A 19,255-nucleotide genomic window follows, 5' to 3' on the forward strand; every position below is an offset into this window, starting at 1 on the left:
TTAATTGCGGGTAAAGACACAAGAGAACATAGAGAAAGATTGCGAACAGTTCTGAAGAAGTTGAAGGAACATAATATTAGAGTAAATAAGAACCAATGTATTTTAGAAGTTGATTCAGTGGAATACTTAGGTTTTGTAATAAATGGCAAGGGTATTCACAAAACTAAAGAGAAGATTAAAGCTGTACAATCAACAAAAGTGCCAGAAAATGTTAAGGAATTACAATCATTTCTAGGTTTAGTAACATTTTATGGGAATTTCATTCAGAATTTGTCTACAATTGCACATCCATTGTATACTCTGTTGAATAAGGGTGTAGAATGGAAGTGGACAAAAGAGTGGCAGGAATCTTTTGAAATAATCAAGCAGGAAATAACATCACCTACATTCTTAGTACATTATCAAATGGATTTACCAGTTAAATTAGTATGTGATGCATCAAACATAGGTCTAGGTGCAGTATTATCTCATGTAATGCCAGATGGAACAGAAAAACCAATTGCATTCACTTCTAGAGTATCGAACAAGGCAGAAAGGAATTACTCTCAAATAGAAAAGGAAGGTTTAGCATTATAGGTAGTAGGTTGGCCAGGGCACCAGCCACCCGTTGAGATACTACCGCTAGAGAGTTATGGGGTCTTTTGACTGGCCAGATAGTACTACATTGGATCCTTCTCTCTGGTTACGGTTCATTTTCCCTTTGCCTACATACACACTGAATAGTCTGGCATATTCTTTACATATTCTCCTCTATCCTCATACACCTGACAACACAGATTACCAAACAATTCTTCATCACCCAAGGGGTTACTGCACTGTAATTGTTCAGTGCCACTTTCCTCTTGGTAAGGGTAGAAGAGACTCTTTAGCTATGGTAAGCAGCTCTTCTAGGAGAAGGACACTCCAAAATCAAACCACTGTTCTCTAGTCTTGGGTAGTGCCATAGCCTCTGTACCATGGCCTTTCACTGTCTTGGGTTAGAGTTCTCTTGCTTGAGGGTACACTCGAGCACACTCTCCTATCTTATTTCTCTTCCTCTTGTTTTGTTAAAGTTTTTATAGTTTATATAGGAGATATTTATTGTTGTTACTCTTCTTAGAATATTTTATTTTCCTTTTTTCCTTTCCGCACTGAGCTATTTTCCCTGTTGGAGCCCCTGGGCTTATAGCATACTGCTTTTCCAACTAGGGTTGTAGCTTAGTAAGTAATAATAATAATAATAATTAGTTTATGGAGTTAAAAAATTCCATATGTATCTTTATGGTAGGAAAAAGTTCACACTTGTTACAGATCATAAACCTTTATTAGCAATATTGGGTCCAAAAGCAAGTTTACCTACGTTGGTGGCTGCAAGACTACAACGTTGGGCAGTTACGTTAGCAGCGTATCACTATGATATAGAATACCGTCCAACATCAAATATGGGTAATGCAGATGCTTTATCCAGATTACCCGTAGACAAAGCTCCAAAAGAGTATGATGACAGTGTTCTGTTAATTTCTGTATATGATGTACCAATAACTGCAAAAGATGTAGCACACAGTACCAAGCAAGACCCAGTACTTAGTAAGGTTTTGGAAAGTTTAATGACAGGTAGGGACTTATGTGGAAAGGAGGAAAATTGTAAACCGTATGAGGATATATGGTATGAACTGAGTGTGACACAAGGAATAGTGATGAGAGGTTCCAGGGTAGTTATTCCTAATTCACTGAGAAATAAGGATTTGTCTGAAATATATGCTGATCACCAAGGTATTGTAAGATCAAAGTCAATTGCGAGAACTTTTGTATGGTGGCCAGGTGTAGATAAAGATGTGGAATGTTATATAAAGAATTGTATGAATTGTGTTATGCAACAGAACAATCCTCAATTTGCTAGAATGCACCCGTGGGAGTTACCCAGGTATCCATGGCAAAGAGTGCATATAGATTTTGCAGGTCCTTTTTTGAAATATTTGTTTTTGATAGTAGTAGAAGCTTACAGTAAGTGGCCAGAAATTATCCCAATGAAGACAACAACGTCTTACGCCACAATTAAAGAGTTAATGCAAATTTTTTCAACGCATGGCATTCCAGAAAGAATTGTTACAGATAATGGTCCACAGTTTACCTCACAAGAGTATAAAGAATTTTGTAATGTCAATGGTATAAAGCATACATTTTCAGCTACATATCATCCATCTACTAATGGAGAGGCTGAAAGATTTGTCCAAACGTTTAAACACAATATGAAGTGTAGAAAAGCAAATTCAAGTAATATATTTTTGCATGTGTCAAAATTTTTATTGTCTTATAGAACAACGCCGCACAGCACAACAGGCGTGGCTCCCTCAAATTTGTTGATGGGGAGGAGGATAAGGTGTAAGTTAGATTTGTTGTATCCAAGTTTGCAAAGTGATTTAGAAGATAAAGGGTATAAACAAGTAGCAAAGCTTCCTAATGTAAGACATTTCTTACCTTTGTCTGATGTCATGGTAAGATCGTACAACACTCCAGAGAAGTGGGTACCAGGAGAGATTGTAAGAGAGATAGGAAATTTACATTATGATGTTCGTGTTGGTGATAATGTTGTAAAACGTCATGTTGATCAATTACAGCCGTTAAACAGAAAGACAGTAGAGCATGTGAATGTTAGAGATGAGAAACTTAAAGAAGTAGTTAGATCAAATGAGTCAAATATTAACCAAGATAGTCCAACATCCAATGTAGATTCAGAACCAATTCATGTACCAGTACAAGATGAGGTTAAAGTGCTTCCTAATAGGATTAACAGAGGAAAGCCCCCTGAGAGATTAGATTTATGAAGATTTTTACAATGTCAAGTTAAGGGGGAGGAGACTGTTATGTATTATTGTAATGTACTATAATATTTCAAGTGTTGCAGGTATTGCGCAACATTGCATCATATTGCATGAATAAGACATGTTATGCTTTGTACATAAGAGTAATGATTTGTTTTGGTATTAGGATTCAAACATTTGTTGATTACCTCAAAGATAGGATGTGATTCTTTATGATTTGTACTGGAGTAGGATTTAAGTTTTTTCAGCGCGATGCTCTTTTGTTTAGCAATGTTTTGGTTTGTCAGATTATGTAAGACGCTCCATATACACTTGGGAGTCAGCTGTCACAGAGTAAACACAGTACAATGTAGTCTTTTATACATTAAACGTATTTTTAGAATACAAACGTCTTATTACCCATCAAGCCCACACTGACGAAAAAGATGGGATCAGCTGAGAAATAATTACTAACAATTGTTCATCTATGTTCCAGGTAATTATTATGGTTAATAGAACTTCCTACCAATGTACCATATCCCACAACGTCCACACTGCAAACTGAACCAGGGGCTATTGCAAAAGTTCTAGAATACTCTGCCAACCAACAAGATGGGAACACAACGATCCAAACAGATTTCAGAGGAGCCATTCGGGCCCTCAGCAACAAGGAACATACAGAGAATGTTTACCTCATCACGGCAATTCAATTCATAGCCTTGTTCTACCAAAGCAACAACAGCCAATTAACCTTGAATAGGATTCCAAGCCATACCGGGATCTCTGGCAATGACGAGGCCGATCATCTAACCAAATCGGCCTTAATATGCCAAACCATTAGCATTGCTCTGCAACCTTCATTAAAAACCATCAAGAATCAAATGGCTGCCTACTGCAACATACAAAAGACAAGTTAAGTAAGGCGAGCCTTCCTAAATGGATCAAGATCTGCAAAGTGGTATATTGAAGCGACAAACATACTACCACACCCAATTGCAAGACAAACACCCCTCAGGACGCAGTTATCTTCTGCAGACTGGGACTGGAATATCTATGCAGCTGGCAAATTTTCTTAGATAACGGCTAAGACCCAGCAGCGAAGCATAGACCAATAAGACCGTGCTAGTACTGTAATCAAGACACAGAAGAGCCTCTACAGCACTATCTACAGAAATGTCAAGAAACAAGCCTACTTCGGCAGGATCTTAATCCCAACAATCCTGCAACTGCAACAGCAATTGTCAAACACATAATCGACAATCATAATACCTTCCAAGCCTTTCTCCACAGCTACCCTCCACCGAGATAACGTTACAACAACGCTAATCAGCAATCTAAGTGGCAATTGAAAAGAAACCTTCTTATCCCCCCTTCAACTTCTATGTTGGGAGCAGAACGATTGTTGGCGGCTGAGGACCAAAACTCGTATTCCCTATAAGGAGTCAGTTTTGTGTTCCCGTCCTGTTTTCGGCTTGAGAATGAGGTCGGAGTCGTCGGCGGTCTTTTTGACTTCCAACATATATTTCTCTCCTCTCAGCTAATCTCCCTTGCTGGAATCAAAACGGGTGCTGGTGGCTGAGGGCAACAACTCGTACTCCTTATAAGGAGCCAGTTTTGCCTTCGCGTCCTTTCTTCAACGTTGAAGATGGGAGCGGAGCCGTCGGCGGTCTTTTTGGTATCCAGCATGTTTTTCACCTTCAGTCTCTCTCTTCGTAGGTCAGGCATCCCTCCCAATCACCTTTGATAGAAGTCTCAATAAATGAAATCATAAGTAACTTTGTATTTTTACTTTTTTTTTTCTAGATATACAGGTACAGGAATTTTTTATTCCATCCTTTCTCTACTGCTCAAGCTGCTACAACCCCCTCCTTTCAGCTCTCTCTCTCTCTCTCTCTCTCTCTCTCTCTCTCTCTCTCTCTCTCTCTCTCTCTCTCTCTCTCTCTCTCTCTCTCTCTCTCTCTCTCACTCAGCTGAAATCTCACACTTTCATTCCACCTAAAAACTTAAGATTAAACCACTATGAAGTACTTTTTTACTTCACCTATATCAATATCTACAACTAAAACTTTTCAAATCCTTCCCGAGCTCTCCTACTTATCGGGACTTACTACTATAATTCTTTTTCTCTAACTAAGACAGGAGCCAATGGCTCTTGGGAAGGTATCCCCTTCCCACAGTCACCTACTTCCTTGTCAAAATAACCCATCATAACCAAAAACCTATCCCAATATCCTAAAATAAGTGTTGCAAAATATCCCCCATCCCAACTAACTATCCAAATAAATCGTAAAAAAACACCCTCGGGCTGCAAGATTGCTAGAGCCCGTGTCTGGCCAAAAGGGCCAAGCAATCTTCAACAACAACAACAACAACCCTATCTTTCTCCTAGAATTGTAGTTATTGACCGAAGGTCAAAAATATAACTATTAATTATTTCACAGATCATTAGACAACTTTAATAACGTTATAAAAATTCAGGTATCATTCACATTTCCTTTTGTCGTTTTATTAATTAAGAAGGAGTTTTCTGACTCATAAGAAAAATATGAGCAAAATTGTCCTTTGTTAATATTGCTCTTTCATCTAGACCGAAACATTTTTATTTTTTGATTATTTTTATAATTCTTGTTTGCGATTTCAATCTGCAGATGTGGAAAAAAGCAGTATTGGGTGCTATCTTATTTTTAAAAAAATACATATACTTAACTTCATTTTGTTATGTTTACTGTATATCTTGAAATATTTCATTAATTTTTCCCTCTCTGTTTCATTTATTGTTCTTATGCATTAAAACCCTTGGCGAAATAGTGCACTTACTATTATTTAATGTTTTATATTTTACGTGATTATCATTTCTTTTTATGATGTGAAGGATAAAGGATTTTCTTTTCCTTACATTTTTGCAAAAGAAAAATACTCTGGATTATTATTATTATTATTATTATTATTATTATTATTATTATTATTATTATTATTATTATTATTATTATTATTATTATTATTGCTTACAACTGCTGATATTTATTAGTAAGAGGGTCATATTTTTCAATATTACTAATATCATTATTGTTAATATCATAGTTAATGTCATTATCATAAATATTTTTAACATAAAATCATCTCGAAAACATGCGAGATAGTAGCTCCTATTCCTCATCAATTTTCATCTTCTTCTTCTTCTTCTTCTTCTTCTTCTTCTTCTTCTTCTTCTTCTTCTTCTTCTTCTCTGGCACTTCAGACTTACCATTCCTCTATTTATATCCAGAGTCTCATTCAGTAGAATGTGGTAGCGACTAAATCTTCAGAAAAATTCGCAGCCATTAAAATTTCTCACAATGCCAGTTTGCTCATTACCAGGCATCAGATATCTTGCACCTTTAAAATGAAGGATTTCAAAATGCATGCAGGAAGAAGTGTGAAATTGGGTGCCGGTATATATATATATATATATATATATATATATATATATATATATATATATATATATATATATATATATATATATATATATATATATATATATATATATATATATATATAACGGATTTTGAGTGAAGCGAAAAATCTATTTTTGGGTGAGATGGCCATGTCGTCCTGATAGAAGTTCCTATAGGGTAGCTTCCTAGGGTATATTACAACTACGTCGATATTCCCAGAGAATTTACCTTAAGGTACCAGAATTCTAACTCCTGGAGCGAATATCCCTCCTGAAAGGGATATCGCGACATATCACAGGACGTATTCTTGGCACGCCACATGGCAATCTGCACCCCAAACAGAGATTACGTATCGAGGGGTCAATTGGCATGAAACGAAATCGGGAAAGAAAAAGGGGGAGCCGCTCCCAAGGCTCCCTATTCTCCAGTTTCGTAAGCGTGCCTGGCACCAATCCTGGCGCCATCTGTATTCCTTGTAGCGTACACGAGGTGCTACAGATACTGTATGTAGGGAGGGGTCCTCTCACCCAAAAATAGATTTTTCGCTTCGCTCAAAATATGTTTTTTGGGCTCAAGCCATGTCGTCCTGATGGAAGTATACCGGAGCATTACTGTATCTGTGGATTCTCAGAACGTGCCGTACTCCCGGGAGGTAATTTTTCCCCGGTCGACTAGACCTAGAGACCTAAGATGTTACCGTTATACATCTTTTCAACTAACTATAAACCATGTTAGAGCTTCCTGCCCCCTACAGGGAAGAGTCCTACTAGACTCTGGAAAAGTCTCGAAGAGTACATATACCCATGTATGAATACCAGGCAAGCTAATATAGTGGTCTCACCCTATATTAAGTAAAGCATAGTTTGTAAAGAACCACTGCGTCAATATGAAATATCGACCAGTTCTCCGCACAATACTTGTATTGGACCAAGGTTTATATCCGCATAGGAAGAAACTTGTAAAACCGCCACCGTCCCCTTATGGGACGGAGTCCTCCCGTTAAGGGAAAGCATAAACCAATGCAACATAGCTTGCATAAAGGAACAATTCTATTAGAATTATCCCAGATAAGGTACATAGAATGAATGCTCAATTATACCAATAAATTGACACAGGTGAAGGAGACGCAAGGTTCTCAAGAACAAACTTATTGACAGACAATAAATAGACAGGTTAACAACAATTATATATAATATATATATAAGAAGAGGATAACCCAAAACTTTAAGCATAAGTATGATAGTAAACAGGACTTGTTTATCTGAAAGAAAAAACATTAAATGCCACTTTTAAGATACCGAGGTATCAAAGTCATAAAAGTCTGTATTACAAATCATTCACATTAGCGTTAGGAACGCTCGGCACACATGTCTGCACTTATGCTAGGTTCACCTTTGGAAATGGAACAGTCTACGTGGGCAACTCAGTGCCCTCACTTAGTTTGTAGTACAGTATGTAACTACACACTCACCCTGGAATTAATCTTCCCAATTAAAACCACTGTTCCTCGCAGAGTTAAACAGTAGAGTTAACGACGCGACCCACTGCTACCACAGATCTCTTTAGTTCCTCTACTTGCTTCGCATAGTGGCGAAAGAACACTCTGGAAGACTTCCAGCCAGTGTATGAACGGATATGTTCAAAATCCATACAATTAAAGAAAGTTAAGGATGAGGCAACTTTCCTCGGATCGTGACCTGCGGGTGTACTGTCAGGATCCGCTCTGCGAATAAAATATGTGATTTTCGCTCTGAGTTGATTCGGAGATAAATTTGAGCCTAATGTTTCTCCCCTGAATAGTTTACCACCCTTGAAGTCTGAAGTTCTTTGAAGATAGACATTTAGGCATTCTACTGGACATAGAGATGCATCTTCTTTCAGAGGGCAGATTCTCCAGGGACCCCACCTGTTGGTGGGTAACTCATTCTTGGCGAGAAACGTAGGATCCGGAAACAGGTTCACTTCTCCCCCATCCATAAAGTGAACAGGACCTGCCTCTCTCGAGAGGGCTACAATCTCACTAACCCTGGCCCCGGACACGAGTGCAAATAGGAAAATAACTTTTTGTGTCAAATCCTTTAACGCACACTCCTCATTGCTCAACAGAGAAGCGAAATGAAGAACTTTGTCTAAAGACCATGAAATGGGCTTTGGAGGTGCTGAAGGTCTGAGCCTAGTGCAGGCTTTCGGAACTTTATTAAAGATCTCGTTACCTAGGTCGACCTGGAAGGCATATAGAATGGGTCTTGTCAAAGCAGACTTACACGCTGAAATCGTGTTAGCTGCCAACCCTTGACCATGGAGGTGGATGAAGAAAGATAAGCAGAAGTCTGTCGTGATCTCCTGCAGATTCTTCGCCTTGACAAAGGCCACCCATTTTCTCCAAGATGACTCATATTGCCTTCTAGTAGATTTGCACTTATATTCCTCTAGGAAGTCTATGCTAGCTTTCGAAATCCCGAAACGCTTTCTCACCGCTAGGGAGAGATGATCATGAGCTGCAGGGTCCGGGTTTTCTGTAATGAAGCGCAGACAGTCGACTTCTGGACTCGCTGGGTCAGAACTGGTTCTGGTAGAGTTACAAACTTCAGCCGTAGTTCCAATGCCAGGGGGAACCACACGCTGTTCGGCCACTTGGTTGCCACTATTGCCGCTACCCCTTGAAGGATCTCAGTTTGTTGAGGACACTTAACAGAAGGTTGTGAGGAGGGAACAGATAAATCCTGGACCACCTGTTCCAGTCGAGGGACATCGCGTCCACTGCTTCCACTAAGGGGTCCTCGTACGGGGACACGTACAGGGGCAACTTCTTGTTGTCTTTCGTCGCAAAGAGGTCTATCTGCAGTTCTGGGACTTGATTCAGAATGAAGGAGAATGATCCTGCGTCTAAGGACCATTCCGACTCTATCGGTGTGAACCTGGATAAAGCGTCCGCTGTCACATTGCGGACTCCTCGAAGGTGAACTGCCGACAGGTACCACTTCTTCTTTTCCGCCAATCGGAAGATGGCCAATATCACCTGGTTGAGAGGTGGTGACCTCGATCCTTGTCGATTCAAGCATCTCACAACTACCTCGCTGTCCATCACCAGCCTTTTGTGGATCGAGTGACGAGGGGAGACTTTCTTTAAGGTAAGGAGCACTACCATAGCTTCTAGAAAGTTTATGTGAAAGGTCTTGAATAGCTTGGACCAAGTCCCCTGGACTTTTTTCCGATTTGAGTGACCTCCCCATTCCTCCTTCGAGGTGTCTGAGTGAGTCGTCACCGACGGGGGAGGTGGCTGAAGAAGAACCGACTTCTTTAGATGTCTGGCTTGGGACCAAGGCCTAAGAAGAGTACGTAGCCGAAGCGGAACTTGTCTTCTCAGATCTCTTCGCGCGTTTGATGCATAACTTCTCCAAACTCCGGTTGCATCCTTTAGCTGTGCTCTTAGCACTGGGTCTTTCACCGAACCAAACTGGAGAGAGCCCAGTACCCTCTCCTGTTCGCGCTTGATATCCTTTCGTAATCTAGAAGTCTCTTGACAGAACCCGCTATCTCCTTCCTTTTCTTCGCCGGGATGGAGAAACGGTGTGACATTAGGTCCCAGTGGATTCCCAGCCACTGGAACTTTTGAGATGGAGAAAGTCGAGACTTTTTTCTGTTGATCTTGAAGCCTAGGTACTCTAGGAACTGGATCACTTGACTGGAAGCTTGCAAGCATTCTGTCTCGGATGCTGCCCACACCAGCCAGTCGTCCAGGTAGGCTACTACCTGAATTCCCTTTAGGCGTAATTGTTTGAGAGCTACGCTCGCAAGCTTCGTGAAAATCCTTGGGGCTATATTTAGCCCGAATGGCATGGCTCTGAAGGTGTATAGTCTTCGTTGTAGCCTGAACCCTAGGTAGGGGGAGAGTCGACGGTTGATTGGAACGTGCCAATAGCCGTCTGACAAGTTTATATAGACGGAATATGCCCTCTTGGGCAGTAAGGTCCTTATGTGGAGCAGTGTTAGCATCTTGAATTTGCAATTCACTATGAACTTGTTGAATGGCGACAAGTCCAGAATGACTCTGAGGTTTTCCAAGTCTTTCTTGGGAACACAAAACAGCCTCCATTGGAATTTGATGGACTTCACCCTTCGGATCACTTTTTTCTCCAACAGTTCTTGAACGTACTCCTCCAGAACGGGGGTGGAGTGTTGGAAAAACCAAGGGCACGGGGTTGGAGTGCTGGACCAGCTCCAGCCCAGTCCATTCTTGAGTAGGCTGTTGGCCCAGGGATCGAAGGTCCACCGATCCCGAAAATTCTGAAGTCTCCCTCCTACCTTCATCATCTCACTTGGACTGCCATCCTGAGGTCTTGCCTCCCTGACCGCGACCACCCCTGAATCACCTTCCCCTTGAGGGGCGCCTAGACGAGCCTCTGGCTGCTCCTCTAGGCTTTGCTCGAAAGGAAGTAGGCTGCCCTTCGAACGTTGGGGTGAATGCTGTGGACTGTGTCGACACAGCCTGGGGTACCCACTGAAATGTGGTCGGGGTTTGTGCCACCATCTGGGGCACTGAAGGTAATGGCAATTGCAGTTGCTGTTGCTGTCTAAGAGGCTTGGCTGGCCGAGACGGTAGCCTAGTCCTCATAGTCTTCCTCTTTGGTTGAGGACCATCATCTGGGGAAGATTTTCTTTTGATAGCCAGGCCCCACTTCTGGAGAAGGTTTCTATTCTCCAAGGCAGCCTTATCAACAACTTCTTTGACCAAATCGGTAGGGAAAAGGTCTTTGCCTCAAATGTTGGAGGAGATTAGTTTCCTTGGCTCGTGCCTCTCCGTAGCCGAGGTGAACACGAACTCCCTACAAGCTCTCCTCGCCTTGACGAAGCCATAAAGATCCTTCGTTACTGTGGCCAGATGAGTCTTGGCCACAACCATGAACATTTCATGGACCTTGGGGTCACTTGCCATCGTCTCAAGAGTAGTCTGAAGAGACATTGAGGCAGCCAGTCTTTCTTTTGTCTCGAACTCTCTCCGCAAAAGAGAGTCAGACAGCTTAGGGAGGTCCTCGCCGAACTGACGTCCGGCGATATCAGCCTCCAACTTCCCAACTGAGTACGTAAGATGGACGTCCTTCCAGTCTTTTGGTCCATAGGCAGGGCCAGCGACAAGGGTTTACACTCCTCCAGGGAGGGGCAAGGCTTGCCAGCCTCGACTGCTTTTAGTACAGCCGCAAACCCTTTCTGTAAAAAGGGGAAGGCTCTAGCAGGAGAGGACACAAAGGAAGGGAGCTTCTTACTCAATGCAGCTACCTTTGAGTTCGAGAAGCCCCTCTCTTTCATCGAGGATGAAAGCAAAGCTTGAGCCTTAGCATGGTCCATCACTATGACCTCCTTCGGCTCTGTCTCCTCCTTTGAAGCTGGTTCCTTCCTCAGCCGGACATAACAGTCCGGATATGACGCCTTGTTGGGCCAGAATTCCACCTCCTCTAGGGGAACTGAACCCAACTTATCCGAGATGACGATCTTTCCAGTCGTCATCGGCATGTGCTCAGCATACCTCCATGGGTTTAGCATCTGAGCACAAGGGAAGGTCTTTCACATTGAGCCTTTTCTGGGGCCCATGTGATGCTGCAAGGCTCTGCATCTGCAGTTCCATTGCAGCCACCTTCTCCTGATTCTCCTTCTGCATTTGTTGGATCATTGCAACAATGGAGGAGAGGGCCTGTCCCAGCCTTACTGGGAGGGCGGCCGATGTTGAGGGAATAGGCTCCGGGATCTGAACCGGAGTAGCCGACACCTCGTCGACCTCTTCCTCTACAACGTCTGGGGCTTGAACTTCATCCTGGGCTTCTGCCAGGAGGTCTTCCTCCAGACGCTCGTCCACGTCAGACATCCTGTCATCCAACTAGATGTCTTGCATAGCGACCGCGACTTCAGCATCCACCTGGATCGGAACTTGGGGGATCTCCTCTTAAGGCTGGGAAATCACTGCATCAGCTGATGCCCTAGGGAAAAGATACGCCCTCATCTTCTCTCTTGGAAGATAAGGTCCAGAGGTATTCTTCCGGAAGCCCCTTACCCAGGTACGAAGCTTCTCCTTTGCTATATCCCTTGACTCCGCCGTCCTAGGGGAATCAAAGGCCTCAGTAATCAGGTTAGTGCACACGGTACATACCTGAGGGTCCCAATACTGGAGATCACCCTTGGAGACAGCTCAAGCTGCGTGCCTCTTACAAAACTCATGTCCGCAGAGGTTCTTACTGCGGACGTTGCAGAAAACACTTCCGCACTTCGGAGGGTCCTCCTGTAAAGAGAAAAAATTTCCATGAGTATCAAGTGAACTATGTATCACTGGATATGCATAGTATAGCATAATAATTCAGAAAGGAAAGACACACACTTGTGTTTCCTTCACAACCAATTGTTGCAGCCTTCCATATAATAAAATCGAATGGTTAATATCTTCTAGAATAACCAATGCAAAGTTTCCAGAGGAAACAGGTGGAGCTCACACCTAAGCAATGATTTTAAAATCCTGGATAATAGACAAGAAACAACTCACTTTCTTATCTGTAAGGCAACAGCAAAGGGCTGTGAAAGACAACACAAAAGTGTTAGAACACACAGTGCTGTACCAAAACTTATACTATAGTTTTCTTCTTACAGTATATGTTATACTGAAGAATACTGGTACAGTATAGAAGGTTATGTGCCGGCCGGCACTTGCTGGCCGGCACACACCATACATAGCTTTAAAGTATACTACTTAACAGCTATAAGGCGGCAGAACGCTTGTTCAAATGCATGTGCCGGCCGGCAGTAACTGCCGGCCAGCAACAGCCAATGTCGGCCGGCAATGACTGCCGGCCGGCAACTACACAAGGTAGTACAAGGCTGCCGGCCACACTCTTGGCGACCGGCAGACAAGGGCTGACATTAGCCGGCCGGCAAAGGTACACAACCGATGCCAGCCAGCAGCAAAAGAACCAGAGGACTACGACTGCCCGTCTGCCGGCCTCATAGGCCGGCAGCCGGGTCGGGTACTGCACTAGAAGAAAACAGAATGGATGCCGGGATAAGAGCGTACACTACCTCCAAGCCGGCAATCCGAAAGAGTGCATATAAGGAAGGGGAGAATCTAATTCAGGCTTCCTGACCAATGCCGTATGGTTCTACAGGCAGGCATGGATGAGGGACCAATGGAGGTCTGGGCAGCACTCAAAGCAGAAGACCCTTGCTGGCTGGCAAGGGACTGAGTCAATTCCATATCCTAACCTATTCTAGGTCCAGATGTAGAATGACGTAGAGTACTGTAATGGCTAGGCCATTACGGAGGTAGAGGGGGAAGGGACAAAAGAGGGTCCTACCAACCTTGCTTTAGTGAAGGATCACCCGCAGCCAAGAAAAATCATCTTAGCCTAAGGGAGATCCAAGGAGGGATTTAAGATACCGAGGTATCAGGCCAGCAATACTTGCCAGCTCCCAGAGAACCAAAGCAAGGAAGGTGTTGCTACTCCCAGGGAAAGAAACTTATCCTCCCCCGAGAACAGCAACAAGGACTAGTCTGGTAGATCACAAAAGAAGGAATCATCTCGTACAGAAACCTTCGGTAGTGACCTAAAGAGGCTAAGCCTCCTATGTCTGTGTCAGGCCAGCGAGGGAGACTCTACCACAAGCCAGACGAACACAGACTCAGACTAAATACTCTGTTGTTCTGTCCCACTCTGAAACCAGACTTACTGGAACAGGAGGGTACAGTAACACCCCAGTATAGATTTATCGAAAGTTAATTCAGATAAACAACTTAGGGATAAGCCCAAGGCTTAAACAGAGGGAAAGGGATTGCATAACTTCTTCGAAGAAAAGAAAGCAACCGGGGAGTATGAGAAAGTATACTAAGGATCCATAAGCAACTTAGCCTAGGCACCAAGAGAATCGATTACCTAAATCACCAAAACTCACTCGTATAATATCTTGGAAATATTCAACATAATCTTAAATGTATAAAAAACAGCCTAAAGCTTCAATAAAATTTTAATACACTCGGAAAACCAAAATCATGCAGAAAGTACCAGGACCAAACGACTAGGCTACATGGCCTAGCGTAAGCCAGAGTTGGCGAATACTCCGCCAAAATAATACTAAAGCACAAAAGGAAATCCTATGTAACGCTGAATAGCTAAAATTTATTAAAGCAAAACAACCGGGAATGTCGCTCTGGCTAACTAAACTTATACCTAGCGAGCGACAGCGTCCATGACGCCTCCGGTAGGCTACGGCTCTTGTAAGAAAGATTAATCCTATTAATCACTCAAAAATTTACCAAGAGCCTACATTTATACATAAAAGAAATGGTACTAAACTTATCAGAGGCCGACGAAGTTGGAGAAGCCATGAAAAGCTGAATAAATCCAAGATTTGCAAGAAACAAAGGAAAAAACACCGAGTTGTTAAGCTACGCAAAAAGGAATACAGATGGCGCCAGGATTGGCGCCAGGCACGCTTACGAAACTGGAGAATAGGGAGCCTTAGGAGCGGCTCCCCCTTTTTCTTTCCCAATTTTGTTTCATGCCAATTGACCCCTCGATACGTAATCTCTGTTTGGGGTGCAGATAGCCATGTGGCGTGTCAAGAATACGTCCTCTGATATGTCGCGATATCCCTTTCAGGAGGGATATTCGCTCCAGGAGTTAGAATTCTGGTACCTTAAGGTAAATTCTCTGGGAATATCGCCGGATTTGTAATATACCCTAGTAAGCTACCGTATAGGAACTTCCATCAGGACAACATGGCTTGAGCCCCCCCCCCAAAAAAAAAAAAAATATATATATATATATATATATATATATATATATATATATATATATATATATATATATATATATATATATATATATATATATATATATATATATATATATTCAAATAAGCCATATATATTTTTGATACATTAATGTCTGGATTCTCTTAACGACCTCGGGATCAGAGCCCCAGGCGAAATCACATAAAGACAAGAGCTTGGCTCCGGCCGGGAATCGAACCCTGGTCGGCAAGCTTGTACAGACAGTGACTAACCCACTTGGCCACGAAGAAAGATAAAAGTCAATGACAATTCTTCTGTACTTATACCTGTCGAATTCAGGTGTTTTGTACTTAGAATTGAAATGAACCCATCTTCACCATCGTAGCTAATTGGTAGTTTATTACTTGGCATTCAATTAATGATAAATTTTGCACATTTTTACGTGTTTTTCATATTCAAATAAGCCATATATATTTTTGATACATTAATGTCTGGATTCTCTTAACGACCTCGGGATCAGAGCCCCAGGTGAAATCACACAAAGACAAGAGCTTGGCTCCGGCCGGGAATCGAACCCTGGTCGGCAAGCTTGTACAGACAGTGACTAACCCACTTGGCCACAAAGAAAGATAAAAGTCAATGACAATTCTTCTGTACTTATACCGGTCCAATTCAGGTGTTTTGTACTTAGAATTGAAATGAACCCATCTTCACCATCGTAGCTAATTGGTTGTTTGTTACTTGGCATTCAATTAATGATAAATGCACATTTTTACATGTTTTTCATATTCAAATAAGCATATATATTTTTGATACATTAATGTCTGGATTCTCTTAACGACCTCGGGATCAGAGCCCCAGGCGAAATCACACAAAGAAGAGCTTGGCTCCGGCCGGGAATCGAACCCTCGTCGGCAAGCTTGTACAGACAGTGACTAACCCACTTGGCCACGAAGAAAGAGAAAAGTCAATGACAATTCTACTGTACTTATACCTGTCGAATTCAGGTGTTTTGTACTTAGAATTGAAATCAACCCATCTTCACCATCGTAGCTAATTGGTAGTTTGTTACTTGGCACTCAATTAATGATAAATTTTGCACATTCTTACGTGTTTTTCATATTCAAATAAGCCATATATATTTTTGATACATTAATGTCTGGATTCTCTTAACGACCTCGGGATCAGAGCCCCAGGCGAAATCACACAAAGACAAGAGCTTGGCTCCGGCCGGGAATCGAACCCTGGTCGGCAAGCTTGTACAGACAGTGACTAACCCACTTGGCCAAGAAGAAAGATAAAAGTCAATGACAATTCTTCTGTACTTATACCTGTCGAATTCAGGTGTTTTGTACTTAGAATTGAAATCAACCCCTCTTCACCATCGTAGCTAATTGGTAGTTTATTACTTGGCATTCAATTAATGATAAATTTTGCACATTTTTACGTGTTTTTCATATTCAAATAAGCCATATATATTTTTGATACATTAATGTCTGGATTCTCTTAACGACCTCGGGATCAGAGCCCCAGGTGAAATCACATAAAGACATGAGCTTGGCTCCGGCCGGGAATCAAACCCTCGTCGGCAAGCTTGTACAGACAGTGACTAACCCACTTGGCCACAAAGAAAGATAAAAGTCAATGACAATTCTTCTGTACTTATACCGGTCTAATTCAGGTGTTTTTTACTTAGAATTGAAATGAACCCATCTTCACCATCGTAGCTAATTGGTAGTTTGTTACTTGGCATTCAATTAATGATAAATTTGGACATTTTTACGTGTTTTTCATATTCAAATAAGCCATATATATTTTTGATACATTAATGTCTGGATTCTCTTAACAACCTCGGGATCAGAGCCCCAGGCGAAATCACACAAAGACAAGAGCTTGGCTCCGGCCGGGAATCAAACCCTCGTCGGCAAGCTTGTACAGACAGTGACTAACCCACTTCGCCACGAAGGAAGATAAAAGTCAATGACAATTCTACTGTACTTATACCTGTCGAATTCAGGTGTTTTGTACTTAGAATTGAAATCAACCCATCTTCACCATCGTAGCTAATTGGTAGTTTGTTACTTGGCACTCAATTAATGATAAATTTTACATATTCTTACGTGTTTTTCATATACAAATAAGCCATAAATATTTTCGATACATTAATGTCTGGATTCCCTTAACGACCTCGGGATCAGAGCCCCAGGTGAAATCACACAAAGACAAGAGCTTGGCTCCGGCCGGGAATCAAACCCTGGTCGTCAAGCTTGTAGAGACAGTGACTAACCCACTTGGCCACAAAGAAAGATAAAAGTCAATGACAATTCTTCTGTACTTATACATGTCGAATTCAGGTGTTTTGTACTTAGAATTGAAATCAACCCATCTTCACCATCGTAGCTAATTGGTAGTTTGTTACTTGGCATTCAATTAATGATAAATTTTGCACATTTTTACGTGTTTTTCATATTCAAATAAGCCATATATGTTTTTGATACATTAATATCTGGATTCTCTTAACGACCTCGGGATCAGAGCCCCAGGCGAAATCACACAAAGACAAAAGCTTGGCTCCGGCCGGGAATCAAACCCTGGTTGGCAAGCTTGTACAGACAGTGACTAACCTACTTGGCCACGAAGAAAGATAAAAGTCAATGACAATTCTTCTGTACTTATACCTGTCGAATTCAGGTGTTTTGTACTTAGAATTGAAATCAACCCATCTAAACCATCGTAGCTAATTGGTAGTTTGTTACTTGGCATTCAATTAATTATAAATTTTGCACATTTTTACGTGTTTCTCATATTCAAATAAGACATATATATTTTTGATACATTAATGTCTGGATTCTCTTAACGACCTCGGGATCAGAGCCCCAGGCGAAATCACACAAAGACAAGAGCTTGGCTCCGGCCGGGAATCGAACCCTGGTCGGCAAGCTTGTACAGACAGTGACTAACCCACTTGGCCACGAAGAAAGATAAAAGTCAATGACAATTCTTCTGTACTTATAATTGTCGAATTCAGGTGTTTTGTACTTAGAATTGAAATCAACCCATCTTCACCATTGTAGGTAATTGGTAGTTTGTTACTTGGCATTCAATTAATGATAAATTTTGCACATTTTTATGTGTTTTTCATATTCAAATAAGCCATATATATTTTTGATACATTAATATCTGGATTCTCTTAATGACCTCGGGATCAGAGCCCCAGGCGAAATCACGCAAAGACAAGAGCTTGGCTCCGGCCGGGAATCGAACCCTGGTCGGAAAGCTTGTACAGACAGTGACTAACCCACTTCGCCACGAAGAAAGATAAAAGTCAATGACAATTCTTCTGTACTTATACCAGTCGAATTCAGGTGTTTTGTACTTAGAATTGAAATCAACCCATCTTCACCATGGTAGCTAATTGGTAGTTTGTTACTTGGCATTCAATTAATGATAAATTTTGCACATTTTTACGTGTTTTTTCATATTCAAATAAGCCATATATATTTTTGATACATTAATGTCTGGATTCTCTTAACGACCTTGGGATTAGAGCCCCAGGCGAAATCACACAAAGACAAGAGCTTGGCTCCGGCCGTGAATCGAACACTAGTCGGCAAGCTTGTACAGACAGTGACTAACCCACTTGGCCACGAAGAAAGATAAAAGTCAATGACAATTCTTCTGTACTTATACCTGCAAAATTTATCATTAATTTAATGCCAAGTAACAAACTACCAATTAGCTACGATGGTGAAGATGGGTTGATTTCAATTCTATGTACAAAACACCTGAATTCGACAGGTATAAGTAGAGAAGAATTGTCATTGACTTTTATCTTTCTTCGTGGCCAAGTGGGTTAGTCACTGTCTGTACAAGCTTGCCGACCAGGGTTCGATTCCCGGCCGGAGCCAAGCTCTTGTCTTTGTGTGATTTCGCCTGGGGCTCTGATCCCGAGGTCGTTAAGAGAATCCAGACATTAATGTATCAAAAATATATATGGCTTATTTGAATATGAAAAACACGTAAAAATATGCAAAATTTATCATTAATTGAATGCCAAGTAACAAACTACCAATTAGCTACGATGGTGAAGATAGGTTCATTTCAATTCTAAGTACAAAACACCTGAATTTGACAGGTATAAGTACAGAAGAATTGTCATTGACTTTTCTCTTTCTTCGTGGCCAAGTGGGTTAGTCAGTGTCTGTACAAGCTTGCCGACCAGGGTTCGATTCCCGGCCGGAGCCAAGCTCTTGTCTTTGTGTGATTTC

This window comes from Palaemon carinicauda, chromosome 24, assembly GCF_036898095.1.
Source record: "Palaemon carinicauda isolate YSFRI2023 chromosome 24, ASM3689809v2, whole genome shotgun sequence".
Lineage (NCBI taxonomy): Eukaryota > Metazoa > Arthropoda > Malacostraca > Decapoda > Palaemonidae > Palaemon > Palaemon carinicauda.